This window comes from Phyllobates terribilis, unplaced genomic scaffold (genome assembly GCF_046119375.1).
Source record: "Phyllobates terribilis strain yellow unplaced genomic scaffold, ASM4611937v1 Scaffold_74__1_contigs__length_7073193, whole genome shotgun sequence".
NCBI lineage: Eukaryota > Metazoa > Chordata > Amphibia > Anura > Dendrobatidae > Phyllobates > Phyllobates terribilis.
This window is the reverse complement of record NW_027362834.1, coordinates 2,462,333-2,490,245: the sequence shown is the minus strand read 5'-3', so window position 1 is coordinate 2,490,245 and position 27,913 is coordinate 2,462,333. Positions and strand designations below refer to the sequence as shown.

The following is a 27,913-nucleotide window of genomic DNA, read 5'->3' as shown; positions in this document are numbered from 1 at the left end:
GCAGCAGCAAGCCGAAAAGTGCAGGCATGTGAGGGATCTAGAGGTTGACAGCATGTCTTCTTAACGGGAGTCCAGGTGGCCATCTCCACAAATGGACTTTTCAGAATCCTTGGGTGGCACCGTAGTCGGAAACCAATTCTGGTTATCGCTTCTCGGCCTTTTGGCTAAGATCAAGTGTAGTATCTGTTCTTATCAGTTTAATATCTGATACGTCCCCTATCTGGGGACCATATATTAAATGGATTTTTAGAACAGGGAGATGGAAAAAGAGCTTGCTCTGTCCACTCCACGCATTGACCTGGTATTGCAGTATCTCCAGGACCGGTGCACCCCTTCTTTAATGCAGTTTCTAAAATCAGAAAGAATTGAATTCAATGATTTTTGTTCATTTTGCTTGTTTGTCGGATTTTGGGATGGACTCTTTGGCTTTGCTTTTCTTCTCCTCATTGGATTTTTCATGTTAAAAGTTGCAGAAGCCAGATGACAAGCTCATTTTGGTTCAACTTCAGCAACTGTGCATTGCATTGCCATGTAATGTAATGTAATGCAATGCTATCTATCTAGCTCTCCCTCTATACTTCCTTTTGGATAAACAGACATATTAGGCAAGCATTTTGGAGCTTTCACCTAAATAACTACAGGTGGTGAGATAAGCTGCACAATATAATTGACCTTTCAGTATATTGTTGCACACACACCATCTATTTAGCAAATGCCCTTGTTATCAACAGCAGCCTTTTAAACTCACCTGAGCTAACAGGTATGTGAGCTGGTTACTCTGCTGCGCTTAAAATTTCTTTTTTGGTTTGCTACAATGCCTTTTCTGAAACGTTGTCTCCCTCTGCTGGAACACTGACTTCTTTCATTTAATGCCTGCAGACTATAAAAGAGAAACCAACCCAAAAAGTTTGGTTGATTAGTCTGTGGCATTCTTTTAAACTGTTGCTTATGGCGGTCTCTGTGAGCTTCTCAGTGACATTCAGCCATCCAGGTATCCCGCCTGCAGTAGACGGAATGTGGCAATGGAACGCTGGCTGCGCGTGTCATAATAGGCTCTGAGCCTTAATATACCTGCGCACAGCAGCAGCCACCTTCAGTCTGCTGCTGGACAGCCAGCAGCAGCAGCAGCAGGAGAGGTAATTAATCAGCAACCCTCCTGCTAAGGGTAGACAGCTGCTCGTTCCACCCCCCCCCCCCCCCGCCTTAATTGGTTCTCCTCCCTTCCAACGGTGTTGAGGCGGGTGGGAACAGCCGGGGGTTGAGGGTACTGTGCTAAAAGAGGTGGAGTTATGCAGATCTAAAATGCGTGGATTGCAGCAGCAGCAAGCCGAAAAGTGCAGGCATGTGAGGGATCTAGAGGTTGACAGCATGTCTTCTTAACGGGAGTCCAGGTGGCCATCTCCACAAATGGACTTTTCAGAATCCTTGGGTGGCACCGTAGTCGGAAACCAATTCTGGTTATCGCTTCTCGGCCTTTTGGCTAAGATCAAGTGTAGTATCTGTTCTTATCAGTTTAATATCTGATACGTCCCCTATCTGGGGACCATATATTAAATGGATTTTTAGAACAGGGAGATGGAAAAAGAGCTTGCTCTGTCCACTCCACGCATTGACCTGGTATTGCAGTATCTCCAGGACCGGTGCACCCCTTCTTTAATGCAGTTTCTAAAATCAGAAAGAATTGAATTCAATGCTTTTTGTTCATTTTGCTTGTTTGTCGGATTTTGGGATGGACTCTTTGGCTTTGCTTTTCTTCTCCTCATTGGATTTTTCATGTTAAAAGTTGCAGAAGCCAGATGACAAGCTCATTTTGGTTCAACTTCAGCAACTGTGCATTGCATTGCCATGTAATGTAATGTAATGCAATGCTATCTATCTAGCTCTCCCTCTATACTTCCTTTTGGATAAACAGACATATTAGGCAAGCATTTTGGAGCTTTCACCTAAATAACTACAGGTGGTGAGATAAGCTGCACAATATAATTGACCTTTCAGTATATTGTTGCACACACACCATCTATTTAGCAAATGCCCTTGTTATCAACAACAGCCTTTTAAACTCACCTGAGCTAACAGGTATGTGAGCTGGTTACTCTGCTGCGCTTAAAATTTCTTTTTTGGTTTGCTACAATGCCTTTTCTGAAACGTTGTCTCCCTCTGCTGGAACACTGACTTCTTTCATTTAATGCCTGCAGACTATAAAAGAGAAACCAACCCAAAAAGTTTGGTTGATTAGTCTGTGGCATTCTTTTAAACTGTTGCTTATGGCGGTCTCTGTGAGCTTCTCAGTGACATTCAGCCATCCAGGTATCCCGCCTGCAGTAGACGGAATGTGGCAATGGAACGCTGGCTGCGCGTGTCATAATAGGCTCTGAGCCTTTATATACCTGCGCACAGCAGCAGCCACCTTCAGTCTGCTGCTGGACAGCCAGCAGCAGCAGCAGCAGGAGAGGTAATTAATCAGCAACCCTCCTGCTAAGGGTAGACAGCTGCTCGTTCCACCCCCCCCCCGCCTTAATTGGTTCTCCTCCCTTCCAACGGTGTTGAGGCGGGTGGGAACAGCCGGGGGTTGAGGGTACTGTGCTAAAAGAGGTGGAGTTATGCAGATCTAAAACGCGTGGATTGCAGCAGCAGCAAGCCGAAAAGTGCAGGCATGTGAGGGATCTAGAGGTTGACAGCATGTCTTCTTAACGGGAGTCCAGGTGGCCATCTCCACAAATGGACTTTTCAGAATCCTTGGGTGGCACCGTAGTCGGAAACCAATTCTGGTTATCGCTTCTCGGCCTTTTGGCTAAGATCAAGTGTAGTATCTGTTCTTATCAGTTTAATATCTGATACGTCCCCTATCTGGGGACCATATATTAAATGGATTTTTAGAACAGGGAGATGGAAAAAGAGCTTGCTCTGTCCACTCCACGCATTGACCTGGTATTGCAGTATCTCCAGGACCGGTGCACCCCTTCTTTAATGCAGTTTCTAAAATCAGAAAGAATTGAATTCAATGCTTTTTGTTCATTTTGCTTGTTTGTCGGATTTTGGGATGGACTCTTTGGCTTTGCTTTTCTTCTCCTCATTGGATTTTTCATGTTAAAAGTTGCACAAGCCAGATGACAAGCTCATTTTGGTTCAACTTCAGCAACTGTGCATTGCATTGCCATGTAATGTAATGTAATGCAATGCTATCTATCTAGCTCTCCCTCTATACTTCCTTTTGGATAAACAGACATATTAGGCAAGCATTTTGGAGCTTTCACCTAAATAACTACAGGTGGTGAGATAAGCTGCACAATATAATTGACCTTTCAGTATATTGTTGCACACACACCATCTATTTAGCAAATGCCCTTGTTATCAACAGCAGCCTTTTAAACTCACCTGAGCTAACAGGTATGTGAGCTGGTTACTCTGCTGCGCTTAAAATTTCTTTTTTGGTTTGCTACAATGCCTTTTCTGAAACGTTGTCTCCCTCTGCTGGAACACTGACTTCTTTCATTTAATGCCTGCAGACTATAAAAGAGAAACCAACCCAAAAAGTTTGGTTGATTAGTCTGTGGCATTCTTTTAAACTGTTGCTTATGGCGGTCTCTGTGAGCTTCTCAGTGACATTCAGCCATCCAGGTATCCCGCCTGCAGTAGACGGAATGTGGCAATGGAACGCTGGCTGCGCGTGTCATAATAGGCTCTGAGCCTTTATATACCTGCGCACAGCAGCAGCCACCTTCAGTCTGCTGCTGGACAGCCAGCAGCAGCAGCAGCAGGAGAGGTAATTAATCAGCAACCCTCCTGCTAAGGGTAGACAGCTGCTCGTTCCACCCCCCCCCCCCGCCTTAATTGGTTCTCCTCCCTTCCAACGGTGTTGAGGCGGGTGGGAACAGCCGGGGGTTGAGGGTACTGTGCTAAAAGAGGTGGAGTTATGCAGATCTAAAACGCGTGGATTGCAGCAGCAGCAAGCCGAAAAGTGCAGGCATGTGAGGGATCTAGAGGTTGACAGCATGTCTTCTTAACGGGAGTCCAGGTGGCCATCTCCACAAATGGACTTTTCAGAATCCTTGGGTGGCACCGTAGTCGGAAACCAATTCTGGTTATCGCTTCTCGGCCTTTTGGCTAAGATCAAGTGTAGTATCTTTCGAAAAGGCGGTTTTGGATGTTGGCCGCCCTAGTAGATTGATACAATGCACACTGGGGTTTAGGCGCTTGTTAGTACGCCAGGTGGCTAATATAGTCATCTGGTGGAAAGCATGGCCCCCCAGGATCGACGCCATAGGGCCGGGGAAGATTGAAAGCCCAAAGTGTGAAGTGCCCCAGGAGTGGTGACCCTGGGGTGCCTTAACTCACTGGGATTGGGAACCCCACTTGAGTTTATGGCACATTTGCACAAGCACTTCTTTTCACTCTTCTAGCACACACCCTTCTCCGGGTCTTCTGGCCTTAGGATGGGGAATTTTTTAAATTTCCGGTCGGAGGTCCGGTCAGTATTACACTGAAAACACCTTCACTATTTATTTTATTTATTATATTTTTGTCACTGTGTGTCACCTCTTCACGTGTGTCCACATGTCACTTGGATTTTGTCGGGATGCGGTTCCCTTATGGGTTCCTCTCTTGGCAGGTCTAGGGGGGGAGTGTGTGGCCATCAGGTTCCGCTCCCCCCTGAACCCCCCTGGCTCTCCTCTTTCGGGAGGAAAGCGTTGTTGGCTCCCCTCTTCCGGGAGGGGAGCACAGTCTTTGGCTCCCAGTGCCTTGCTTGGGTGAGAACTCGGGCAGGTGCTGGGGGTAAGATTGAGTCGCCTCTGGCTTCGGCTGGAGGTGGCTATTTGTCCCTGTTCCTCGCTGTGGCCTTCTGGCTCGGAGGGACGGGGAATGGTTTGGGGGACCTTTCTCCTTTTGGAGAGGGTTTCAAGATGACCAGCATCCTAGTGCACTTTTTTTGTGGCACTTGTCACTTTTTTAAGCGCACTCGGGTTTAGTACACGAATTCGGGCTTTACAAAAAAAAAAAAAATCTGTTCTTATCAGTTTAATATCTGATACGTCCCCTATCTGGGGACCATATATTAAATGGATTTTTAGAACAGGGAGATGGAAAAAGAGCTTGCTCTGTCCACTCCACGCATTGACCTGGTATTGCAGTATCTCCAGGACCGGTGCACCCCTTCTTTAATGCAGTTTCTAAAATCAGAAAGAATTGAATTCAATGCTTTTTGTTCATTTTGCTTGTTTGTCGGATTTTGGGATGGACTCTTTGGCTTTGCTTTTCTTCTCCTCATTGGATTTTTCATGTTAAAAGTTGCAGAAGCCAGATGACAAGCTCATTTTGGTTCAACTTCAGCAACTGTGCATTGCATTGCCATGTAATGTAATGTAATGCAATGCTATCTATCTAGCTCTCCCTCTATACTTCCTTTTGGATAAACAGACATATTAGGCAAGCATTTTGGAGCTTTCACCTAAATAACTACAGGTGGTGAGATAAGCTGCACAATATAATTGACCTTTCAGTATATTGTTGCACACACACCATCTATTTAGCAAATGCCCTTGTTATCAACAGCAGCCTTTTAAACTCACCTGAGCTAACAGGTATGTGAGCTGGTTACTCTGCTGCGCTTAAAATTTCTTTTTTGGTTTGCTACAATGCCTTTTCTGAAACGTTGTCTCCCTCTGCTGGAACACTGACTTCTTTCATTTAATGCCTGCAGACTATAAAAGAGAAACCAACCCAAAAAGTTTGGTTGATTAGTCTGTGGCATTCTTTTAAACTGTTGCTTATGGCGGTCTCTGTGAGCTTCTCAGTGACATTCAGCCATCCAGGTATCCCGCCTGCAGTAGACGGAATGTGGCAATGGAACGCTGGCTGCGCGTGTCATAATAGGCTCTGAGCCTTTATATACCTGCGCACAGCAGCAGCCACCTTCAGTCTGCTGCTGGACAGCCAGCAGCAGCAGCAGCTGGAGAGGTAATTAATCAGCAACCCTCCTGCTAAGGGTAGACAGCTGCTCGTTCCACCCCCCCCCCCGCCTTAATTGGTTCTCCTCCCTTCCAACGGTGTTGAGGCGGGTGGGAACAGCCGGGGGTTGAGGGTACTGTGCTAAAAGAGGTGGAGTTATGCAGATCTAAAACGCGTGGATTGCAGCAGCAGCAAGCCGAAAAGTGCAGGCATGTGAGGGATCTAGAGGTTGACAGCATGTCTTCTTAACGGGAGTCCAGGTGGCCATCTCCACAAATGGACTTTTCAGAATCCTTGGGTGGCACCGTAGTCGGAAACCAATTCTGGTTATCGCTTCTCGGCCTTTTGGCTAAGATCAAGTGTAGTATCTGTTCTTATCAGTTTAATATCTGATACGTCCCCTATCTGGGGACCATATATTAAATGGATTTTTAGAACAGGGAGATGGAAAAAGAGCTTGCTCTGTCCACTCCACGCATTGACCTGGTATTGCAGTATCTCCAGGACCGGTGCACCCCTTCTTTAATGCAGTTTCTAAAATCAGAAAGAATTGAATTCAATGCTTTTTGTTCATTTTGCTTGTTTGTCGGATTTTGGGATGGACTCTTTGGCTTTGCTTTTCTTCTCCTCATTGGATTTTTCATGTTAAAAGTTGCAGAAGCCAGATGACAAGCTCATTTTGGTTCAACTTCAGCAACTGTGCATTGCATTGCCATGTAATGTAATGTAATGCAATGCTATCTATCTAGCTCTCCCTCTATACTTCCTTTTGGATAAACAGACATATTAGGCAAGCATTTTGGAGCTTTCACCTAAATAACTACAGGTGGTGAGATAAGCTGCACAATATAATTGACCTTTCAGTATATTGTTGCACACACACCATCTATTTAGCAAATGCCCTTGTTATCAACAGCAGCCTTTTAAACTCACCTGAGCTAACAGGTATGTGAGCTGGTTACTCTGCTGCGCTTAAAATTTCTTTTTTGGTTTGCTACAATGCCTTTTCTGAAACGTTGTCTCCCTCTGCTGGAACACTGACTTCTTTCATTTAATGCCTGCAGACTATAAAAGAGAAACCAACCCAAAAAGTTTGGTTGATTAGTCTGTGGCATTCTTTTAAACTGTTGCTTATGGCGGTCTCTGTGAGCTTCTCAGTGACATTCAGCCATCCAGGTATCCCGCCTGCAGTAGACGGAATGTGGCAATGGAACGCTGGCTGCGCGTGTCATAATAGGCTCTGAGCCTTTATATACCTGCGCACAGCAGCAGCCACCTTCAGTCTGCTGCTGGACAGCCAGCAGCAGCAGCAGCAGGAGAGGTAATTAATCAGCAACCCTCCTGCTAAGGGTAGACAGCTGCTCGTTCCACCCCCCCCCCCGCCTTAATTGGTTCTCCTCCCTTCCAACGGTATTGAGGCGGGTGGGAACAGCCGGGGGTTGAGGGTACTGTGCTAAAAGAGGTGGAGTTATGCAGATCTAAAACGCGTGGATTGCAGCAGCAGCAAGCCGAAAAGTGCAGGCATGTGAGGGATCTAGAGGTTGACAGCATGTCTTCTTAACGGGAGTCCAGGTGGCCATCTCCACAAATGGACTTTTCAGAATCCTTGGGTGGCACCGTAGTCGGAAACCAATTCTGGTTATCGCTTCTCGGCCTTTTGGCTAAGATCAAGTGTAGTATCTGTTCTTATCAGTTTAATATCTGATACGTCCCCTATCTGGGGACCATATATTAAATGGATTTTTAGAACAGGGAGATGGAAAAAGAGCTTGCTCTGTCCACTCCACGCATTGACCTGGTATTGCAGTATCTCCAGGACCGGTGCACCCCTTCTTTAATGCAGTTTCTAAAATCAGAAAGAATTGAATTCAATGCTTTTTGTTCATTTTGCTTGTTTGTCGGATTTTGGGATGGACTCTTTGGCTTTGCTTTTCTTCTCCTCATTGGATTTTTCATGTTAAAAGTTGCAGAAGCCAGATGACAAGCTCATTTTGGTTCAACTTCAGCAACTGTGCATTGCATTGCCATGTAATGTAATGTAATGCAATGCTATCTATCTAGCTCTCCCTCTATACTTCCTTTTGGATAAACAGACATATTAGGCAAGCATTTTGGAGCTTTCACCTAAATAACTACAGGTGGTGAGATAAGCTGCACAATATAATTGACCTTTCAGTATATTGTTGCACACACACCATCTATTTAGCAAATGCCCTTGTTATCAACAGCAGCCTTTTAAACTCACCTGAGCTAACAGGTATGTGAGCTGGTTACTCTGCTGCGCTTAAAATTTCTTTTTTGGTTTGCTACAATGCCTTTTCTGAAACGTTGTCTCCCTCTGCTGGAACACTGACTTCTTTCATTTAATGCCTGCAGACTATAAAAGAGAAACCAACCCAAAAAGTTTGGTTGATTAGTCTGTGGCATTCTTTTAAACTGTTGCTTATGGCGGTCTCTGTGAGCTTCTCAGTGACATTCAGCCATCCAGGTATCCCGCCTGCAGTAGACGGAATGTGGCAATGGAACGCTGGCTGCGCGTGTCATAATAGGCTCTGAGCCTTTATATACCTGCGCACAGCAGCAGCCACCTTCAGTCTGCTGCTGGACAGCCAGCAGCAGCAGCAGCAGGAGAGGTAATTAATCAGCAACCCTCCTGCTAAGGGTAGACAGCTGCTCGTTCCACCCCCCCCCCCCGCCTTAATTGGTTCTCCTCCCTTCCAACGGTGTTGAGGCGGGTGGGAACAGCCGGGGGTTGAGGGTACTGTGCTAAAAGAGGTGGAGTTATGCAGATCTAAAACGCGTGGATTGCAGCAGCAGCAAGCCGAAAAGTGCAGGCATGTGAGGGATCTAGAGGTTGACAGCATGTCTTCTTAACGGGAGTCCAGGTGGCCATCTCCACAAATGGACTTTTCAGAATCCTTGGGTGGCACCGTAGTCGGAAACCAATTCTGGTTATCGCTTCTCGGCCTTTTGGCTAAGATCAAGTGTAGTATCTGTTCTTATCAGTTTAATATCTGATACGTCCCCTATCTGGGGACCATATATTAAATGGATTTTTAGAACAGGGAGATGGAAAAAGAGCTTGCTCTGTCCACTCCACGCATTGACCTGGTATTGCAGTATCTCCAGGACCGGTGCACCCCTTCTTTAATGCAGTTTCTAAAATCAGAAAGAATTGAATTCAATGCTTTTTGTTCATTTTGCTTGTTTGTCGGATTTTGGGATGGACTCTTTGGCTTTGCTTTTCTTCTCCTCATTGGATTTTTCATGTTAAAAGTTGCAGAAGCCAGATGACAAGCTCATTTTGGTTCAACTTCAGCAACTGTGCATTGCATTGCCATGTAATGTAATGTAATGCAATGCTATCTATCTAGCTCTCCCTCTATACTTCCTTTTGGATAAACAGACATATTAGGCAAGCATTTTGGAGCTTTCACCTAAATAACTACAGGTGGTGAGATAAGCTGCATAATATAATTGACCTTTCAGTATATTGTTGCACACACACCATCTATTTAGCAAATGCCCTTGTTATCAACAGAAGCCTTTTAAACTCACCTGAGCTAACAGGTATGTGAGCTGGTTACTCTGCTGCGCTTAAAATTTCTTTTTTGGTTTGCTACAATGCCTTTTCTGAAACGTTGTCTCCCTCTGCTGGAACACTGACTTCTTTCATTTAATGCCTGCAGACTATAAAAGAGAAACCAACCCAAAAAGTTTGGTTGATTAGTCTGTGGCATTCTTTTAAACTGTTGCTTATGGCGGTCTCTGTGAGCTTCTCAGTGACATTCAGCCATCCAGGTATCCCGCCTGCAGTAGACGGAATGTGGCAATGGAACGCTGGCTGCGCGTGTCATAATAGGCTCTGAGCCTTTATATACCTGCGCACAGCAGCAGCCACCTTCAGTCTGCTGCTGGACAGCCAGCAGCAGCAGCAGCAGGAGAGGTAATTAATCAGCAACCCTCCTGCTAAGGCTAGACAGCTGCTCGTTCCACCCCCCCCCCGCCTTAATTGGTTCTCCTCCCTTCCAACGGTGTTGAGGCGGGTGGGAACAGCCGGGGGTTGAGGGTACTGTGCTAAAAGAGGTGGAGTTATGCAGATCTAAAACGCGTGGATTGCAGCAGCAGCAAGCCGAAAAGTGCAGGCATGTGAGGGATCTAGAGGTTGACAGCATGTCTTCTTAACGGGAGTCCAGGTGGCCATCTCCACAAATGGACTTTTCAGAATCCTTGGGTGGCACCGTAGTCGGAAACCAATTCTGGTTATCGCTTCTCGGCCTTTTGGCTAAGATCAAGTGTAGTATCTGTTCTTATCAGTTTAATATCTGATACGTCCCCTATCTGGGGACCATATATTAAATGGATTTTTAGAACAGGGAGATGGAAAAAGAGCTTGCTCTGTCCACTCCACGCATTGACCTGGTATTGCAGTATCTCCAGGACCGGTGCACCCCTTCTTTAATGCAGTTTCTAAAATCAGAAAGAATTGAATTCAATGCTTTTTGTTCATTTTGCTTGTTTGTCGGATTTTGGGATGGACTCTTTGGCTTTGCTTTTCTTCTCCTCATTGGATTTTTCATGTTAAAAGTTGCACAAGCCAGATGACAAGCTCATTTTGGTTCAACTTCAGCAACTGTGCATTGCATTGCCATGTAATGTAATGTAATGCAATGCTATCTATCTAGCTCTCCCTCTATACTTCCTTTTGGATAAACAGACATATTAGGCAAGCATTTTGGAGCTTTCACCTAAATAACTACAGGTGGTGAGATAAGCTGCACAATATAATTGACCTTTCAGTATATTGTTGCACACACACCATCTATTTAGCAAATGCCCTTGTTATCAACAGCAGCCTTTTAAACTCACCTGAGCTAACAGGTATGTGAGCTGGTTACTCTGCTGCGCTTAAAATTTCTTTTTTGGTTTGCTACAATGCCTTTTCTGAAACGTTGTCTCCCTCTGCTGGAACACTGACTTCTTTCATTTAATGCCTGCAGACTATAAAAGAGAAACCAACCCAAAAAGTTTGGTTGATTAGTCTGTGGCATTCTTTTAAACTGTTGCTTATGGCGGTCTCTGTGAGCTTCTCAGTGACATTCAGCCATCCAGGTATCCCGCCTGCAGTAGACGGAATGTGGCAATGGAACGCTGGCTGCGCGTGTCATAATAGGCTCTGAGCCTTTATATACCTGCGCACAGCAGCAGCCACCTTCAGTCTGCTGCTGGACAGCCAGCAGCAGCAGCAGCAGGAGAGGTAATTAATCAGCAACCCTCCTGCTAAGGGTAGACAGCTGCTCGTTCCACCCCCCCCCCGCCTTAATTGGTTCTCCTCCCTTCCAACGGTGTTGAGGCGGGTGGGAACAGCCGGGGGTTGAGGGTACTGTGCTAAAAGAGGTGGAGTTATGCAGATCTAAAACGCGTGGATTGCAGCAGCAGCAAGCCGAAAAGTGCAGGCATGTGAGGGATCTAGAGGTTGACAGCATGTCTTCTTAACGGGAGTCCAGGTGGCCATCTCCACAAATGGACTTTTCAGAATCCTTGGGTGGCACCGTAGTCGGAAACCAATTCTGGTTATCGCTTCTCGGCCTTTTGGCTAAGATCAAGTGTAGTATCTGTTCTTATCAGTTTAATATCTGATACGTCCCCTATCTGGGGACCATATATTAAATGGATTTTTAGAACAGGGAGATGGAAAAAGAGCTTGCTCTGTCCACTCCACGCATTGACCTGGTATTGCAGTATCTCCAGGACCGGTGCACCCCTTCTTTAATGCAGTTTCTAAAATCAGAAAGAATTGAATTCAATGCTTTTTGTTCATTTTGCTTGTTTGTCGGATTTTGGGATGGACTCTTTGGCTTTGCTTTTCTTCTCCTCATTGGATTTTTCATGTTAAAAGTTGCAGAAGCCAGATGACAAGCTCATTTTGGTTCAACTTCAGCAACTGTGCATTGCATTGCCATGTAATGTAATGTAATGCAATGCTATCTATCTAGCTCTCCCTCTATACTTCCTTTTGGATAAACAGACATATTAGGCAAGCATTTTGGAGCTTTCACCTAAATAACTACAGGTGGTGAGATAAGCTGCACAATATAATTGACCTTTCAGTATATTGTTGCACACACACCATCTATTTAGCAAATGCCCTTGTTATCAACAGCAGCCTTTTAAACTCACCTGAGCTAACAGGTATGTGAGCTGGTTACTCTGCTGCGCTTAAAATTTCTTTTTTGGTTTGCTACAATGCCTTTTCTGAAACGTTGTCTCCCTCTGCTGGAACACTGACTTCTTTCATTTAATGCCTGCAGAATATAAAAGAGAAACCAACCCAAAAAGTTTGGTTGATTAGTCTGTGGCATTCTTTTAAACTGTTGCTTATGGCGGTCTCTGTGAGCTTCTCAGTGACATTCAGCCATCCAGGTATCCCGCCTGCAGTAGACGGAATGTGGCAATGGAACGCTGGCTGCGCGTGTCATAATAGGCTCTGAGCCTTTATATACCTGCGCACAGCAGCAGCCACCTTCAGTCTGCTGCTGGACAGCCAGCAGCAGCAGCAGCAGGAGAGGTAATTAATCAGCAACCCTCCTGCTAAGGGTAGACAGCTGCTCGTTCCACCCCCCCCCCCGCCTTAATTGGTTCTCCTCCCTTCCAACGGTGTTGAGGCGGGTGGGAACAGCCGGGGGTTGAGGGTACTGTGCTAAAAGAGGTGGAGTTATGCAGATCTAAAACGCGTGGATTGCAGCAGCAGCAAGCCGAAAAGTGCAGGCATGTGAGGGATCTAGAGGTTGACAGCATGTCTTCTTAACGGGAGTCCAGGTGGCCATCTCCACAAATGGACTTTTCAGAATCTTTGGGTGGCACCGTAGTCGGAAATCAATTCTGGTTATCGCTTCTCGGCCTTTTGGCTAAGATCAAGTGTAGTATCTGTTCTTATCAGTTTAATATCTGATACGTCCCCTATCTGGGGACCATATATTAAATGGATTTTTAGAACAGGGAGATGGAAAAAGAGCTTGCTCTGTCCACTCCACGCATTGACCTGGTATTGCAGTATCTCCAGGACCGGTACACCCCTTCTTTAATGCAGTTTCTAAAATCAGAAAGAATTGAATTCAATGCTTTTTGTTCATTTTGCTTGTTTGTCGGATTTTGGGATGGACTCTTTGGCTTTGCTTTTCTTCTCCTCATTGGATTTTTCATGTTAAAAGTTGCAGAAGCCAGATGACAAGCTCATTTTGGTTCAACTTCAGCAACTGTGCATTGCATTGCCATGTAATGTAATGTAATGCAATGCTATCTATCTAGCTCTCCCTCTATACTTCCTTTTGGATAAACAGACATATTAGGCAAGCATTTTGGAGCTTTCACCTAAATAACTACAGGTGGTGAGATAAGCTGCACAATATAATTGACCTTTCAGTATATTGTTGCACACACACCATCTATTTAGCAAATGCCCTTGTTATCAACAGCAGCCTTTTAAACTCACCTGAGCTAACAGGTATGTGAGCTGGTTACTCTGCTGCGCTTAAAATTTCTTTTTTGGTTTGCTACAATGCCTTTTCTGAAACGTTGTCTCCCTCTGCTGGAACACTGACTTCTTTCATTTAATGCCTGCAGACTATAAAAGAGAAACCAACCCAAAAAGTTTGGTTGATTAGTCTGTGGCATTCTTTTAAACTGTTGCTTATGGCGGTCTCTGTGAGCTTCTCAGTGACATTCAGCCATCCAGGTATCCCGCCTGCAGTAGACGGAATGTGGCAATGGAACGCTGGCTGCGCGTGTCATAATAGGCTCTGAGCCTTTATATACCTGCGCACAGCAGCAGCCACCTTCAGTCTGCTGCTGGACAGCCAGCAGCAGCAGCAGCAGGAGAGGTAATTAATCAGCAACCCTCCTGCTAAGGGTAGACAGCTGCTCGTTCCACCCCCCCCCCGCCTTAATTGGTTCTCCTCCCTTCCAACGGTGTTGAGGCGGGTGGGAACAGCCGGGGGTTGAGGGTACTGTGCTAAAAGAGGTGGAGTTATGCAGATCTAAAACGCGTGGATTGCAGCAGCAGCAAGCCGAAAAGTGCAGGCATGTGAGGGATCTAGAGGTTGACAGCATGTCTTCTTAACGGGAGTCCAGGTGGCCATCTCCACAAATGGACTTTTCAGAATCCTTGGGTGGCACCGTAGTCGGAAACCAATTCTGGTTATCGCTTCTCGGCCTTTTGGCTAAGATCAAGTGTAGTATCTGTTCTTATCAGTTTAATATCTGATACGTCCCCTATCTGGGGACCATATATTAAATGGATTTTTAGAACAGGGAGATGGAAAAAGAGCTTGCTCTGTCCACTCCACGCATTGACCTGGTATTGCAGTATCTCCAGGACCGGTGCACCCCTTCTTTAATGCAGTTTCTAAAATCAGAAAGAATTGAATTCAATGCTTTTTGTTCATTTTGCTTGTTTGTCGGATTTTGGGATGGACTCTTTGGCTTTGCTTTTCTTCTCCTCATTGGATTTTTCATGTTAAAAGTTGCAGAAGCCAGATGACAAGCTCATTTTGGTTCAACTTCAGCAACTGTGCATTGCATTGCCATGTAATGTAATGTAATGCAATGCTATCTATCTAGCTCTCCCTCTATACTTCCTTTTGGATAAACAGACATATTAGGCAAGCATTTTGGAGCTTTCACCTAAATAACTACAGGTGGTGAGATAAGCTGCACAATATAATTGACCTTTCAGTATATTGTTGCACACACACCATCTATTTAGCAAATGCCCTTGTTATCAACAGCAGCCTTTTAAACTCACCTGAGCTAACAGGTATGTGAGCTGGTTACTCTGCTGCGCTTAAAATTTCTTTTTTGGTTTGCTACAATGCCTTTTCTGAAACGTTGTCTCCCTCTGCTGGAACACTGACTTCTTTCATTTAATGCCTGCAGACTATAAAAGAGAAACCAACCCAAAAAGTTTGGTTGATTAGTCTGTGGCATTCTTTTAAACTGTTGCTTATGGCGGTCTCTGTGAGCTTCTCAGTGACATTCAGCCATCCAGGTATCCCGCCTGCAGTAGACGGAATGTGGCAATGGAACGCTGGCTGCGCGTGTCATAATAGGCTCTGAGCCTTTATATACCTGCGCACAGCAGCAGCCACCTTCAGTCTGCTGCTGGACAGCCAGCAGCAGCAGCAGCAGGAGAGGTAATTAATCAGCAACCCTCCTGCTAAGGGTAGACAGCTGCTCGTTCCACCCCCCCCCCGCCTTAATTGGTTCTCCTCCCTTCCAACGGTGTTGAGGCGGGTGGGAACAGCCGGGGGTTGAGGGTACTGTGCTAAAAGAGGTGGAGTTATGCAGATCTAAAACGCGTGGATTGCAGCAGCAGCAAGCCGAAAAGTGCAGGCATGTGAGGGATCTAGAGGTTGACAGCATGTCTTCTTAACGGGAGTCCAGGTGGCCATCTCCACAAATGGACTTTTCAGAATCCTTGGGTGGCACCGTAGTCGGAAACCAATTCTGGTTATCGCTTCTCGGCCTTTTGGCTGAGACCACGTGCTTCACAGCAGGAGGTTTCAGTTGAAGGGCACTCAGGTACCCCTCTCCTTGGCCTGGCAGGATCGTCCACTTCGGTGGGCTTCACCTGCCTGCTGCTATTAGGGAGAGGGATTAGTCCTAGGGTAACGGGCAGCGATCCCCCAGCCTTTAGGTGCTTTATCTCAAAGCTCTGAAGGCGCAGATTGCAGGCGGTTGCAATTTGCATTTTGTTGCGCCATACCATGGAGGTTGACCCCAACCTCGTGCCTCTATATGCGAGGCTTAAGAACACCATAAGGGTCCGCTTTACGGCTGGTGGTTCCGATATGCGGAATCTGGGATATGTAGTCCAGGACGTGCTTGAGAAACTGCTCCACGTCAGAACCAACGAAATCCTTTCTATCCAGGATTATCCTCGACGTGGAGATTATGATGTAACCTTTACTGGCGAAGGTATTTTCAAAGATGTTTTGTCCAGAGTTAAGTCGGTAGAAAATAGCCCTGGTCTAAAAGGGATTCAGATCATCGAGCACGTCCTGGATGAGGTAAAGATGGTGGTTGTGAAAATCTTCTCACCCTTCATAACGGCACCAGAGGTTATTTCCTTTTTGTCAGTTTATTTTAAAAGTGTGAAATTGATTGGGAAAGTGTTGAATGAGTTTAACATCTGGACCTCAAAATGGAAGTTTTTAGTAAAATGTGAAAGAGACCCTAAATTCCCTGGAGGTGTGAGACTTCCTCCAGCTCGATTTAAAATAGGGCAAACTAATGGGGATATTTTTTTCTCAGGAATGCCACTTTTCTGTAGGTATTGTGGTCTCTATGGGCACTCTAAGGATAGTTGTGGTGCCACTTGTAGAAATTGTGCCAGTACTGAACATGACACAAAGGAGTGCCCAAATGAAAAAAAATGCTCTTTTTGTCGGACACCTGGTCATTTCTATTTTTCTTGCCCTCACAGGTTCAGAGAGGATGAACAAAAACAAAAGGAGAAGTCCAAGACATCCGGGAATGGACGGGCCAATCAGACCACCCCTCAGGAGGAGGAACAACAACCTGGAGCCTCGGGAGGTGATAAGGGCGCTTCGACTAGTAACAATCCCTCCGAGTCAATGACAGGTAACTCACAGGAGCCCAGGAGCTGGCTGAAAGACCATAAGGAGGCTAAAAGGAAGGCTGAGAAAGATCATAAAGGGGCGGTCGGTAAGGCCAAAAAAGAGCGCCAAAAGGCTGACACCGAGCCCAAAATTCCCACTGGATCTCACGAGAGCGAGGGCGGTACGTGGCATTTGGTGAGGTCTCATAATAAGAAAAAGAATGGTTCCGTGGAGGTGGCTAATAGGGAGGAGATGGATACATCCCCTCACGGTGGTGTAGACTCTGGAATCCCGAGGTCCCGGGGCTCTGCTGCCCCAGGTGGGGCCCCGAACCTGGCTGCCTCCGGGGACTCTGAGGCTCCGCCATGTGCGCAGCCTGCCCCTGTGTTGCGACCCTCTGCGGGTCAGCAGGGGAGTGCGGAGCCTCTCGGAGACCCACCTGACGATGACCTAAATGGTCAGCCTATGGACACCCAGTGTAACCTTTCTCTCAATATCCTTCCGAGCTACACCCCAGTAGCGTCGGGTCTTAATTTAAGTGAATGTTCCTTCTCCGATGATGAAGACTCTTTGATAACGGTGGATTCAGAAGAGGGCGTTGGTGAAAGTGCAAGTGGTCTGATCCGTCCATCGGATAGGTAAAGTCCAGTTTTTGTTTCTTCCTAACCATTTGTTATGATGGCTGACATTAGTGGTGTTTCCCTCAATGTGAGAGGCATAGGATCCAAGACCAGAAGAGCTACTGTTTTACATTTTTTAACCTGTTTTACAGCTTCTGTTTTCTTTTTACAAGAATGTCATATCCCTCATAAGATTTCTTACAAAAAATATAAGGAAGAGTGGAAACATGGTCCATCGGTCTGGTCTGGATCAAATGCAACCGGATCAGCCGGGGTAGCTATACTTTTTAAGGGAAATGTGTCTATTGATTTTATCCAAGATATTTTACCGGGTCGTATTCTTTTAGTTAAGGCTTTTATTGATGGGACAAGATGGCAGTTTTTAAATTTTTATGGGTCACCTGATAAAAATGAAAGGGCTGATATGCTGGAAATTATACCTTTATTTATTAACATTTCTGAACCTTTTATCCTGGCAGGTGATTTTAATTGTATTTTAAAAGGCGAAAGCCGACGCTCCGGTTCCGTGAGTAGAAATTATGACAAAACGTCTGGAATGTTAAGCAATATTATAAATGATTGTAAATTAACTGATGTGTATAAAGAATGTAACAAGGATAGCCCTATAGACGCTGGTTTCACCTGGAGCAATTCTACATGTAGCTCCAGGATAGATTTTGTTTTAGGTTCAGAAAAAATACTGCCAGTGAAATGTGAAGTTTTAACTAATATTCTCTCAGATCACAAGGTTTTATCTTTTAGAGTGAGGATTAATGGAAAGAAGAAATGTGGTAAGAAATCTTGGAAATTGAATGTGTCCCTTTTAAAAGATCCACAAATTTTATCGGATTTTATTGAGTTTTATGTAAAGTGTAGAAAAAGGAAAAACCCCAATATTTCTTTTAGCTCCTGGTGGGATAGAATGAAAATAAGCATTAAAGATTTCTTTATAAAGAAAAGCATACAAAAAGCTAAAGAAAAGTTTGAGATCTATAATTTTCTTAATATCAGGTTACAGACATTGTACAAATTCAAAGACAATGGTCTGGATGTAGGTAATGATATATTGAGTCTTAAAGGAGAAATTTCAAAGTGGTTGGAACAAAAAGGAAAAGAACTGATTTTTCGTTCAAAGGTAAAACACGTAGAAGAGGATGAGACTTGTTCCAGGTATTTTTTTAAGAAAAACAAACAGGTGAAAACAATAATTGATAACATAGATGGAGATAATAATATCAACGTTATATTGGATAAGGTAAATGTCTATTTTAATGATCTTTTTAATGTAAAAACTGTAGACCATGATTTAATACACACTTTCCTGGGGGAGATCAAGTCCACCCTAGATGCTGATGCCCAAAGTTTTTTATCCCAACCTCTAGTTGAGGAAGAGATTTTAGAAACCATGAAGAGTTTTAAAAATGGTAAAGTGCCTGGCCCTGATGGTATCCCCATAGAGTTTTATATAAGTTTTTATGATATTTTAAAAGATGATTTGTTTATTTTGTTTTCCGAAGTTTTTAATAATAAGGTTTTACTCAACTCATGGAAGAAAGGTGAGGTATCACTACTATACAAAAAAGGTGACAAAACGGATCTTAAAAACTGGAGGCCGATAACTCTTTTAAATAGTGATTACAAAATTATGGCTAAGATCTGTGCAAATCGGTTGAAAAAGGTGATACATAAAGTAATTCATGCAAATCAGGTATGCGGAGTACCTGGGCGTAGTATCTGGGACAATTTAAACCTGGTGAAAGATTGTATTGAAGATGTAAAAACCAGAAAGACAAAGATGTCAATCCTAGCGGTGGATTTTGAGAAAGCTTTTGACCGCGTGTCTCATTTTTATCTTTTTAAAGTTTTAGAAAAAATGGGCATTCCGGGTGGGTTTTTATTGTCTCTTAAAGCTTTTTATAATGATTGTACGAGTAAGATTTTAGTTAATGGTTTTAAAACAAAAGAGGTAGTTTTAAAATCAGGGGTGAAGCAGGGTTGCCCTTTGTCCCTCCTGCTTTTTATATGTGCTATAGAACCCCTTTTATGTACAATACGCCGGGATAAGCAAATATGTGGAGTACCCTTACCCGGAGGGAACGGTCTACAAGTTAAAGTTGTAAGCTATATGGATGATGTAGCCGTGTTTGGATGTGATGTACCTTCAATACAAAAAACGATAAGCCAAATTCAGTCTTTTTGTACAGTTTCCGGTTTTAAAATTAATCTTACTAAATGTAATATTTTAAATGTCGGGGGGATGAGTTTACATGATGTACCAATTGCAGTTACAGATTCCATTACTATTTTAGGTGTTTCTTTTAATGAATCTAATAATGGTTTTAATAGCTGGGATGCGGCAGCACAGAAAATTAATCAGAAAATCTGCATGTGGAATATGAGAAAGCTGTCAATGGAAGGTAAAGTTCTGATTGTAAAAATGGTGATATTACCTATCCTGTTATATCTTAGTTTGGTGTTCCCCCCTCCTACAAATTTGTTGAAACGAATTACAAAAGTATGTTTTACCTTTTTTTGGGGCTCAAAAATGGAGAAACTCAAAAGAGAAATTGTGACAAAGCCAAAGGTTAAAGGTGGGAAAGATTTCCCTGTTTTAGATAAGTTTCTTTTAATACAGTTTTTCTGTTTCTGTTTTAAAACCCTTTTTAAAGATAATTACCTTTCCTATTTTATGCGTTTTAACACTGGTTTTCTCATGAGAAGGTTTGGTTGGTTTGAAACGGTTTTATCCTTTCCTTATGCTTTTAACCTACCTGCACATTATGAGATTTTAAAGAAAATTATTCTTGATTTTAAATTGAATAAGAAACAGACAGGGGATCTATGTAACAGCAAGACACTACTCAAACAAATTAGTACTGATGTGACGTTGTGTGATATTGAACGTTATGATGATGACAAAACTGTACACATATGGAAAATGATTAACGCCCCTTATCTTTTTAATGTACAGAAAGACATGTCTTGGAGCTGCGCACACCACTGTCTTCCTTGCCGGGCATTCCAATACAGAAGAGGTTTTGTGAGGTCTGCCATCTGCCCAAGAGAAGGTTGTCAAGAAGAAGAGACAGTGAAGCATCTTTTATGGACTTGTGCTTTTGCTAAAGAGTTCTGGAGAAGATTAATCCCCCTGCTGGAGAAAATGGTGGACCTCAAGGACTTTAATTTTGCATCAGTGTTATATGGTCTTCTGGAATGCCCAACAATGGACCAAAAAATAATGGCGTGGAAGACAGTGAATTGTGCCAAGATAGCGCTCTGGAATGCTAGAAATATTGCTGTTTTTAAACATGAAATGTTACCAGTAGATGATGTTTTAGCCTTTTGTAAAAGTGAAATGTACATATACTATTTATTGGACAGGAAAAAGAATGTAACGTTGGCAGGCAAATGGCTTTTTAACCTATGGAATATTTGAAGTCTTGTAAAATTTGCTGTGATGGAATTTTTATTTTTCTTTGAAGTCCCGAAAGAGTAATGTGGATGTTATGGTTTTATTTCTGTAATTTGTTAAATTTTAAATAAACGTTTTTTATCCCCATGTGGGGGATAGCCAAATTAAAAAAAAAAAAATCTGTTCTTATCAGTTTAATATCTGATACGTCCCCTATCTGGGGACCATATATTAAATGGATTTTTAGAACAGGGAGATGGAAAAAGAGCTTGCTCTGTCCACTCCACGCATTGACCTGGTATTGCAGTATCTCCAGGACCGGTGCACCCCTTCTTTAATGCAGTTTCTAAAATCAGAAAGAATTGAATTCAATGCTTTTTGTTCATTTTGCTTGTTTGTCGGATTTTGGGATGGACTCTTTGGCTTTGCTTTTCTTCTCCTCATTGGATTTTTCATGTTAAAAGTTGCAGAAGCCAGATGACAAGCTCATTTTGGTTCAACTTCAGCAACTGTGCATTGCATTGCCATGTAATGTAATGTAATGCAATGCTATCTCTATAGCTCTCCCTCTATACTTCCTTTTGGATAAACAGACATATTAGGCAAGCATTTTGGAGCTTTCACCTAAATAACTACAGGTGGTGAGATAAGCTGCACAATATAATTGACCTTTCAGTATATTGTTGCACACACACCATCTATTTAGCAAATGCCCTTGTTATCAACAGCAGCCTTTTAAACTCACCTGAGCTAACAGGTATGTGAGCTGGTTACTCTGCTGCGCTTAAAATTTCTTTTTTGGTTTGCTACAATGCCTTTTCTGAAACGTTGTCTCCCTCTGCTGGAACACTGACTTCTTTCATTTAATGCCTGCAGACTATAAAAGAGAAACCAACCCAAAAAGTTTGGTTGATTAGTCTGTGGCATTCTTTTAAACTGTTGCTTATGGCGGTCTCTGTGAGCTTCTCAGTGACATTCAGCCATCCAGGTATCCCGCCTGCAGTAGACGGAATGTGGCAATGGAACGCTGGCTGCGCGTGTCATAATAGGCTCTGAGCCTTTATATACCTGCGCACAGCAGCAGCCACCTTCAGTCTGCTGCTGGACAGCCAGCAGCAGCAGCAGGAGAGGTAATTAATCAGCAACCCTCCTGCTAAGGGTAGACAGCTGCTCGTTCCACCCCCCCCCCGCCTTAATTGGTTCTCCTCCCTTCCAACGGTGTTGAGGCGGGTGGGAACAGCCGGGGGTTGAGGGTACTGTGCTAAAAGAGGTGGAGTTATGCAGATCTAAAACGCGTGGATTGCAGCAGCAGCAAGCCGAAAATTGCAGGCATGTGAGGGATCTAGAGGTTGACAGCATGTCTTCTTAACGGGAGTCCAGGTGGCCATCTCCACAAATGGACTTTTCAGAATCCTTGGGTGGCACCGTAGTCGGAAACCAATTCTGGTTATCGCTTCTCGGCCTTTTGGCTAAGATCAAGTGTAGTATCTGTTCTTATCAGTTTAATATCTGATACGTCCCCTATCTGGGGACCATATATTAAATGGATTTTTAGAACAGGGAGATGGAAAAAGAGCTTGCTCTGTCCACTCCACGCATTGACCTGGTATTGCAGTATCTCCAGGACCGGTGCACCCCTTCTTTAATGCAGTTTCTAAAATCAGAAAGAATTGAATTCAATGCTTTTTGTTCATTTTGCTTGTTTGTCGGATTTTGGGATGGACTCTTTGGCTTTGCTTTTCTTCTCCTCATTGGATTTTTCATGTTAAAAGTTGCAGAAGCCAGATGACAAGCTCATTTTGGTTCAACTTCAGCAACTGTGCATTGCATTGCCATGTAATGTAATGTAATGCAATGCTATCTATCTAGCTCTCCCTCTATACTTCCTTTTGGATAAACAGACATATTAGGCAAGCATTTTGGAGCTTTCACCTAAATAACTACAGGTGGTGAGATAAGCTGCACAATATAATTGACCTTTCAGTATATTGTTGCACACACACCATCTATTTAGCAAATGCCCTTGTTATCAACAGCAGCCTTTTAAACTCACCTGAGCTAACAGGTATGTGAGCTGGTTACTCTGCTGCGCTTAAAATTTCTTTTTTGGTTTGCTACAATGCCTTTTCTGAAACGTTGTCTCCCTCTGCTGGAACACTGACTTCTTTCATTTAATGCCTGCAGACTATAAAAGAGAAACCAACCCAAAAAGTTTGGTTGATTAGTCTGTGGCATTCTTTTAAACTGTTGCTTATGGCGGTCTCTGTGAGCTTCTCAGTGACATTCAGCCATCCAGGTATCCCGCCTGCAGTAGACGGAATGTGGCAATGGAACGCTGGCTGCGCGTGTCATAATAGGCTCTGAGCCTTTATATACCTGCGCACAGCAGCAGCCACCTTCAGTCTGCTGCTGGACAGCCAGCAGCAGCAGCAGCAGGAGAGGTAATTAATCAGCAACCCTCCTGCTAAGGGTAGACAGCTGCTCGTTCCACCCCCCCCCCCCGCCTTAATTGGTTCTCCTCCCTTCCAACGGTGTTGAGGCGGGTGGGAACAGCCGGGGGTTGAGGGTACTGTGCTAAAAGAGGTGGAGTTATGCAGATCTAAAACGCGTGGATTGCAGCAGCAGCAAGCCGAAAAGTGCAGGCATGTGAGGGATCTAGAGGTTGACAGCATGTCTTCTTAACGGGAGTCCAGGTGGCCATCTCCACAAATGGACTTTTCAGAATCCTTGGGTGGCACCGTAGTCGGAAACCAATTCTGGTTATCGCTTCTCGGCCTTTTGGCTAAGATCAAGTGTAGTATCTTTTGAAAAGGCAGTTTTGTCCTTGGGCTGCCCTAGTAAATTGATGCATATTACACACTGGTTTGGTGCACTTGTTAGTACGCCAGGTGGCTCATAGAGTTATCTGATGGAAAACATGGCCCTCCAGGATCGAAGTCACTAGGCTGGGTAAGTGTGAGGGCTTTGGAGCAATGTGCCCCAGGAGTAGGCGCCCTGGTGGGAGTCCAAGCTTACTGGGACTGGGAACCCCAGAAAGACTTGGCTTCGTAGCACGCCGCACCTTTGCCAATCATACTTTCTGAGCAACCCCCCCTATTCCTGGCCTCCGGGCTAGGAAGGGGAATTTTTATAAACCCGGTCGGAGGTCCGGTCAGCTTTGGGCTGAGAAACCAACACAGGCTCCAGCTCCACTAGGGTGGCAGCCTAGATGGAAGCTGGGAGCACGAAAACGGCTCTTCTCCGGCTTCGGCTAGGGAGAGCATCGGAGATCCCTGACCCTCGCTGTGGCCTTCTGGCTCGGAGGGATGGGGATGGTTTATTGGGGACCCTCTCCTCCGGGAAGGGTCCACATGAATCCTCGCCTCGTGCGCTGTTTTGGTGTGACTTCAGTCACATTTTTCAGTGCCTTGGATGCAGCTTCAATCAAAAAAATCTGTTCTTATCAGTTTAATATCTGATACGTCCCCTATCTGGGGACCATATATTAAATGGATTTTTAGAACAGGGAGATGGAAAAAGAGCTTGCTCTGTCCACTCCACGCATTGACCTGGTATTGCAGTATCTCCAGGACCGGTGCACCCCTTCTTTAATGCAGTTTCTAAAATCAGAAAGAATTGAATTCAATGCTTTTTGTTCATTTTGCTTGTTTGTCGGATTTTGGGATGGACTCTTTGGCTTTGCTTTTCTTCTCCTCATTGGATTTTTCATGTTAAAAGTTGCAGAAGCCAGATGACAAGCTCATTTTGGTTCAACTTCAGCAACTGTGCATTGCATTGCCATGTAATGTAATGTAATGCAATGCTATCTATCTAGCTCTCCCTCTATACTTCCTTTTGGATAAACAGACATATTAGGCAAGCATTTTGGAGCTTTCACCTAAATAACTACAGGTGGTGAGATAAGCTGCACAATATAATTGACCTTTCAGTATATTGTTGCACACACACCATCTATTTAGCAAATGCCCTTGTTATCAACAGCAGCCTTTTAAACTCACCTGAGCTAACAGGTATGTGAGCTGGTTACTCTGCTGCGCTTAAAATTTCTTTTTTGGTTTGCTACAATGCCTTTTCTGAAACGTTGTCTCCCTCTGCTGGAACACTGACTTCTTTCATTTAATGCCTGCAGACTATAAAAGAGAAACCAACCCAAAAAGTTTGGTTGATTAGTCTGTGGCATTCTTTTAAACTGTTGCTTATGGCGGTCTCTGTGAGCTTCTCAGTGACATTCAGCCATCCAGGTATCCCGCCTGCAGTAGACGGAATGTGGCAATGGAACGCTGGCTGCGCGTGTCATAATAGGCTCTGAGCCTTTATATACCTGCGCACAGCAGCAGCCACCTTCAGTCTGCTGCTGGACAGCCAGCAGCAGCAGCAGCAGGAGAGGTAATTAATCAGCAACCCTCCTGCTAAGGGTAGACAGCTGCTCGTTCCACCCCCCCCCCGCCTTAATTGGTTCTCCTCCCGTCCAACGGTGTTGAGGCGGGTGGGAACAGCCGGGGGTTGAGGGTACTGTGCTAAAAGAGGTGGAGTTATGCAGATCTAAAACGCGTGGATTGCAGCAGCAGCAAGCCGAAAAGTGCAGGCATGTGAGGGATCTAGAGGTTGACAGCATGTCTTCTTAACGGGAGTCCAGGTGGCCATCTCCACAAATGGACTTTTCAGAATCCTTGGGTGGCACCGTAGTCGGAAACCAATTCTGGTTATCGCTTCTCGGCCTTTTGGCTAAGATCAAGTGTAGTATCTGTTCTTATCAGTTTAATATCTGATACGTCCCCTATCTGGGGACCATATATTAAATGGATTTTTAGAACAGGGAGATGGAAAAAGAGCTTGCTCTGTCCACTCCACGCATTGACCTGGTATTGCAGTATCTCCAGGACCGGTGCACCCCTTCTTTAATGCAGTTTCTAAAATCAGAAAGAATTGAATTCAATGCTTTTTGTTCATTTTGCTTGTTTGTCGGATTTTGGGATGGACTCTTTGGCTTTGCTTTTCTTCTCCTCATTGGATTTTTCATGTTAAAAGTTGCAGAAGCCAGATGACAAGCTCATTTTGGTTCAACTTCAGCAACTGTGCATTGCATTGCCATGTAATGTAATGTAATGCAATGCTATCTATCTAGCTCTCCCTCTATACTTCCTTTTGGATAAACAGACATATTAGGCAAGCATTTTGGAGCTTTCACCTAAATAACTACAGGTGGTGAGATAAGCTGCACAATATAATTGACCTTTCAGTATATTGTTGCACACACACCATCTATTTAGCAAATGCCCTTGTTATCAACAGCAGCCTTTTAAACTCACCTGAGCTAACAGGTATGTGAGCTGGTTACTCTGCTGCGCTTAAAATTTCTTTTTTGGTTTGCTACAATGCCTTTTCTGAAACGTTGTCTCCCTCTGCTGGAACACTGACTTCTTTCATTTAATGCCTGCAGACTATAAAAGAGAAACCAACCCAAAAAGTTTGGTTGATTAGTCTGTGGCATTCTTTTAAACTGTTGCTTATGGCGGTCTCTGTGAGCTTCTCAGTGACATTCAGCCATCCAGGTATCCCGCCTGCAGTAGACGGAATGTGGCAATGGAACGCTGGCTGCGCGTGTCATAATAGGCTCTGAGCCTTTATATACCTGCGCACAGCAGCAGCCACCTTCAGTCTGCTGCTGGACAGCCAGCAGCAGCAGCAGCAGGAGAGGTAATTAATCAGCAACCCTCCTGCTAAGGGTAGACAGCTGCTCGTTCCACCCCCCCCCCGCCTTAATTGGTTCTCCTCCCTTCCAACGGTGTTGAGGCGGGTGGGAACAGCCGGGGGTTGAGGGTACTGTGCTAAAAGAGGTGGAGTTATGCAGATCTAAAACGCGTGGATTGCAGCAGCAGCAAGCCGAAAAGTGCAGGCATGTGAGTGATGTAGAGGTTGACAGCATGTCTTCTTAACGGGAGTCCAGGTGGCCATCTCCACAAATGGACTTTTCAGAATCCTTGGGTGGCACCGTAGTCGGAAACCAATTCTGGTTATCGCTTCTCGGCCTTTTGGCTAAGATCAAGTGTAGTATCTGTTCTTATCAGTTTAATATCTGATACGTCCCCTATCTGGGGACCATATATTAAATGGATTTTTAGAACAGGGAGATGGAAAAAGAGCTTGCTCTGTCCACTCCACGCATTGACCTGGTATTGCAGTATCTCCAGGACCGGTGCACCCCTTCTTTAATGCAGTTTCTAAAATCAGAAAGAATTGAATTCAATGCTTTTTGTTCATTTTGCTTGTTTGTCGGATTTTGGGATGGACTCTTTGGCTTTGCTTTTCTTCTCCTCATTGGATTTTTCATGTTAAAAGTTGCAGAAGCCAGATGACAAGCTCATTTTGGTTCAACTTCAGCAACTGTGCATTGCATTGCCATGTAATGTAATGTAATGCAATGCTATCTATCTAGCTCTCCCTCTATACTTCCTTTTGGATAAACAGACATATTAGGCAAGCATTTTGGAGCTTTCACCTAAATAACTACAGGTGGTGAGATAAGCTGCACAATATAATTGACCTTTCAGTATATTGTTGCACACACACCATCTATTTAGCAAATGCCCTTGTTATCAACAGCAGCCTTTTAAACTCACCTGAGCTAACAGGTATGTGAGCTGGTTACTCTGCTGCGCTTAAAATTTCTTTTTTGGTTTGCTACAATGCCTTTTCTGAAACGTTGTCTCCCTCTGCTGGAACACTGACTTCTTTCATTTAATGCCTGCAGACTATAAAAGAGAAACCAACCCAAAAAGTTTGGTTGATTAGTCTGTGGCATTCTTTTAAACTGTTGCTTATGGCGGTCTCTGTGAGCTTCTCAGTGACATTCAGCCATCCAGGTATCCCGCCTGCAGTAGACGGAATGTGGCAATGGAACGCTGGCTGCGCGTGTCATAATAGGCTCTGAGCCTTTATATACCTGCGCACAGCAGCAGCCACCTTCAGTCTGCTGCTGGACAGCCAGCAGCAGCAGCAGCAGGAGAGGTAATTAATCAGCAACCCTCCTGCTAAGGGTAGACAGCTGCTCGTTCCACCCCCCCCCCCGCCTTAATTGGTTCTCCTCCCTTCCAACGGTGTTGAGGCGGGTGGGAACAGCCGGGGGTTGAGGGTACTGTGCTAAAAGAGGTGGAGTTATGCAGATCTAAAACGCGTGGATTGCAGCAGCAGCAAGCCGAAAAGTGCAGGCATGTGAGGGATCTAGAGGTTGACAGCATGTCTTCTTAACGGGAGTCCAGGTGGCCATCTCCACAAATGGACTTTTCAGAATCCTTGGGTGGCACCGTAGTCGGAAA

The 27,913-nt window shown here is 44.5% G+C and overlaps 14 non-coding genes and 4 pseudogenes across 14 annotated transcripts; all 18 read left to right on the top strand.

Annotated features, from left to right (window-relative positions):
- Window positions 1-144: 144 nt before the first annotated feature.
- LOC141194893 (U2 spliceosomal RNA) lies at window positions 145-335 on the top strand. The gene has a single exon (XR_012267510.1). It is a non-coding gene; the product is annotated as a U2 spliceosomal RNA (small nuclear RNA).
- A 1,125-nt stretch (window positions 336-1,460) lies between these two features.
- LOC141194892 (U2 spliceosomal RNA) lies at window positions 1,461-1,651 on the top strand. Its single transcript, XR_012267509.1, has one exon. It is a non-coding gene; the product is annotated as a U2 spliceosomal RNA (small nuclear RNA).
- A 1,120-nt stretch (window positions 1,652-2,771) lies between these two features.
- LOC141194891 (U2 spliceosomal RNA) lies at window positions 2,772-2,962 on the top strand. Its single transcript, XR_012267508.1, has one exon. It is a non-coding gene; the product is annotated as a U2 spliceosomal RNA (small nuclear RNA).
- A 1,122-nt stretch (window positions 2,963-4,084) lies between these two features.
- LOC141196541 (U2 spliceosomal RNA) lies at window positions 4,085-4,174 on the top strand (annotated as a pseudogene).
- Window positions 4,175-4,977: 803 nt separating this feature from the next.
- On the top strand, window positions 4,978-5,154 carry LOC141196373 (U2 spliceosomal RNA; annotated as a pseudogene).
- Window positions 5,155-6,275: 1,121 nt separating this feature from the next.
- LOC141194889 (U2 spliceosomal RNA) lies at window positions 6,276-6,466 on the top strand. The gene has a single exon (XR_012267506.1). It is a non-coding gene; the product is annotated as a U2 spliceosomal RNA (small nuclear RNA).
- Window positions 6,467-7,587: 1,121 nt separating this feature from the next.
- On the top strand, window positions 7,588-7,778 carry LOC141194888 (U2 spliceosomal RNA). Its single transcript, XR_012267505.1, has one exon. It is a non-coding gene; the product is annotated as a U2 spliceosomal RNA (small nuclear RNA).
- Window positions 7,779-8,900: 1,122 nt separating this feature from the next.
- LOC141194887 (U2 spliceosomal RNA) lies at window positions 8,901-9,091 on the top strand. The gene has a single exon (XR_012267504.1). It is a non-coding gene; the product is annotated as a U2 spliceosomal RNA (small nuclear RNA).
- Window positions 9,092-10,211: 1,120 nt separating this feature from the next.
- Window positions 10,212-10,402, top strand: LOC141194886 (U2 spliceosomal RNA). Its single transcript, XR_012267503.1, has one exon. It is a non-coding gene; the product is annotated as a U2 spliceosomal RNA (small nuclear RNA).
- Window positions 10,403-11,522: 1,120 nt separating this feature from the next.
- Window positions 11,523-11,713, top strand: LOC141194885 (U2 spliceosomal RNA). Its single transcript, XR_012267502.1, has one exon. It is a non-coding gene; the product is annotated as a U2 spliceosomal RNA (small nuclear RNA).
- Window positions 11,714-12,834: 1,121 nt separating this feature from the next.
- LOC141196030 (U2 spliceosomal RNA) lies at window positions 12,835-13,025 on the top strand. The gene has a single exon (XR_012268599.1). It is a non-coding gene; the product is annotated as a U2 spliceosomal RNA (small nuclear RNA).
- A 1,120-nt stretch (window positions 13,026-14,145) lies between these two features.
- Window positions 14,146-14,336, top strand: LOC141194883 (U2 spliceosomal RNA). Its single transcript, XR_012267500.1, has one exon. It is a non-coding gene; the product is annotated as a U2 spliceosomal RNA (small nuclear RNA).
- A 6,391-nt stretch (window positions 14,337-20,727) lies between these two features.
- Window positions 20,728-20,929, top strand: LOC141196305 (U2 spliceosomal RNA; annotated as a pseudogene).
- Window positions 20,930-22,046: 1,117 nt separating this feature from the next.
- Window positions 22,047-22,237, top strand: LOC141194882 (U2 spliceosomal RNA). The gene has a single exon (XR_012267499.1). It is a non-coding gene; the product is annotated as a U2 spliceosomal RNA (small nuclear RNA).
- Window positions 22,238-23,359: 1,122 nt separating this feature from the next.
- On the top strand, window positions 23,360-23,475 carry LOC141196471 (U2 spliceosomal RNA; annotated as a pseudogene).
- A 524-nt stretch (window positions 23,476-23,999) lies between these two features.
- On the top strand, window positions 24,000-24,182 carry LOC141196228 (U2 spliceosomal RNA). Its single transcript, XR_012268792.1, has one exon. It is a non-coding gene; the product is annotated as a U2 spliceosomal RNA (small nuclear RNA).
- Window positions 24,183-25,302: 1,120 nt separating this feature from the next.
- Window positions 25,303-25,493, top strand: LOC141194881 (U2 spliceosomal RNA). The gene has a single exon (XR_012267498.1). It is a non-coding gene; the product is annotated as a U2 spliceosomal RNA (small nuclear RNA).
- A 1,120-nt stretch (window positions 25,494-26,613) lies between these two features.
- Window positions 26,614-26,804, top strand: LOC141194880 (U2 spliceosomal RNA). Its single transcript, XR_012267497.1, has one exon. It is a non-coding gene; the product is annotated as a U2 spliceosomal RNA (small nuclear RNA).
- Window positions 26,805-27,913: the final 1,109 nt, after the last annotated feature.